At 55.6% G+C, this 2,500-nt stretch overlaps 1 protein-coding gene across 1 annotated transcript in view; it reads right to left on the bottom strand.

The window, feature by feature from the left end:
- The window catches only part of tmx3b (thioredoxin related transmembrane protein 3b), a gene marked incomplete at its 3' end in the record, with an annotated part of 52,936 nt that overhangs the window by 23,033 nt on the left and 27,403 nt on the right, over positions 1-2,500 (bottom strand).

The following is a 2,500-nucleotide window of genomic DNA, read 5'->3' as shown; positions in this document are numbered from 1 at the left end:
CAGACTCAGAACCAGAGGGGACAGAGCCTTCTCTAAGGCCGCCCCTAGGACCAGGCTCAGAACCAGAGGGGACAGAGCCTTCTCTAAGGCCCCTAGGACCAGACTCAGAACCAGAGGGGACAGAGCCTTCTCTAAAGCCCCTAGGACCAGGCTCAGAACCAGAGGGGACAAAGCCTTCTCTAAGGTCCCTAGGACCAGGCTCAGAACCAGAGGGGATAGAGCCTTCTCTAAGGCCCCTAGGACCAGACTCAGAACCAGAGGGGACAGAGCCTTCTCTAAGGCCCCTAGGACCAGACTCAGAACCAGAGGGGACAGAGCCTTCTCTAAGGCCCCTAGGACCAGACTCAGAACCAGAGGGGACAGAGCCTTCTCTAAGGCCGCCCCTAGGACCAGGCTCAGAACCAGAGGGGACAGAGCCTTCTCTAAGGCCCCTAGGACCAGACTCAGAACCAGAGGGGACAGAGCCTTCTCTAAGGCCCCTAGGACCAGACTCAGAACCAGAGGGGACAGAGCCTTCTCTAAGGCCCCTAGGACCAGGCTCAGAACCAGAGGGGACAGAGCCTTCTCTAAGGCCCCTAGGACCAGGCTCAGAACCAGAGGGGACAGAGCCTTCTCTAAGGCCCCTAGGACCAGACTCAGAACCAGAGGGGACAGAGCCTTCTCTAAGGCCCCTAGGACCAGACTCAGAACCAGAGGGGACAGAGCCTTCTCTAAGGCCCCTAGGACCAGACTCAGAACCAGAGGGGACAGAGCCTTCTCTAAGGCCCCTAGGACCAGGCTCAGAACCAGAGGGGACAGAGCCTTCTCTAAGGCCCCTAGGACCAGACTCAGAACCAGAGGGGACAGAGCCTTCTCTAAGGCCCCTAGGACCAGACTCAGAACCAGAGGGGACAGAGCCTTCTCTAAGGCCCCTAGGACCAGACTCAGAACCAGAGGGGACAGAGCCTTCTCTAAGGCCCCTAGGACCAGACTCAGAACCAGAGGGGACAGAGCCTTCTCTAAGGCCCCTAGGACCAGACTCAGAACCAGAGGGGACAGAGCCTTCTCTAAGGCCCCTAGGACCAGGCTCAGAACCAGAGGGGACAGAGCCTTCTCTAAGGCCCCTAGGACCAGACTCAGAACCAGAGGGGACAGAGCCTTCTCTAAGGCCCCTAGGACCAGGCTCAGAACCAGAGGGGACAGAGCCTTATCTAAGGCCCCTAGGACCAGACTCAGAACCAGAGGGGACAGAGCCTTCTCTAAGGCCCATAGGACCAGACTCAGAACCAGAGGGGACAGAGCCTTCTCTAAGGCCCCTAGGACCAGGCTCAGAACCAGAGGGGACAGAGCCTTCTCTAAGGCCACTAGGACCAGGCTCAGAACCAGAGGGGACAGAGCCTTCTCTAAGGCCCCTAGGACCAGACTCAGAACCAGAGGGGACAGAGCCTTCTCTAAGGCCGCCCCTAGGACCAGGCTCAGAACCAGAGGGGACAGAGCCTTCTCTAAGGCCTCCCCTAGGACCAGGCTCAGAACCAGAGGGGACAGAGCCTTCTCTAAGGCCTCCCCTAGGACCAGACTCAGAACCAGAGGGGACAGAGCCTTCTCTAAGGCCTCCCCTAGGACCAGACTCAGAACCAGAGGGGACAGAGCCTTCTCTAAGGCCCCTAGGACCAGGCTCAGAACCAGAGGGGACAGAGCCTTCTCTAAGGCCCCTAGGACCAGACTCAGAACCAGAGGGGACAGAGCCTTCTCTAAGGCCCCTAGGACCAGGCTCAGAACCAGAGGGGACAGAGCCTTCTCTAAGGCCGCCCCTAGGCTCTGGAACAGCCTCCCCCTCCACGTCAGAACCGCCCAGAGCGTCGAGGCTTTTAAAACATTAGCTAAGACGACGTACCTCTTCTCCCTGACCTTTGACCTGAGGTGAGCCTGCCTCCCGACAACCAACTGCACTTTTATTTCTGCACTTTTATTTCTGCACCTGTTGTATTCTGTATTGCACCTTGTTTTTGTTTTAGTGTGTTTTTATCTGTTGTTTCTCTTTTTACTCGTGTTTTTATCTGTTAAGCACTTTGGGCGGCTGTTTTTGTCGTTGTGCTATATAAATAAACCTGACTCTTAAACGGTCAGGGGATCAAAAGCGTCTCTGACTAAAAACCTTCTGTCACACCGTTGCCTTGGTTATGATGCAGCAAGACACTTTTTATGTTTCTCTTCTCCAGAGAATGTGTTTAGCTATGTGACCGTGAGACTAGCAGAGGACGTCAGGTATGAAAACAAAGCAGCTTTTACCTGCAGCTGTGCAGATGTAATGGTAAATGGACTGACTTACAGTATATAGCGCCTTATTCCAAAGCGCTTTACAACGGCCTCTCATTCACCCGTTCACACACACACATTCACACACCAATGGTGACAAGCTGCCATGCAAGGCGCCGGCCCGCTCACTGGGAGCAATTTGGGCTTCAGTGTCTTGCCTAAGGACACTTCGACATGTGGCCAGTCGGGGCTCGAACCGCCGATC

The sequence above is a fragment of the Nansenia antarctica genome (genome assembly GCF_963989245.1).
Source record: "Nansenia antarctica genome assembly, chromosome: 17".
Lineage (NCBI taxonomy): Eukaryota > Metazoa > Chordata > Actinopteri > Argentiniformes > Microstomatidae > Nansenia > Nansenia antarctica.
Note: the sequence above shows the minus strand (reverse complement) of the source record. Positions and strands in the feature narration are given on the sequence as shown.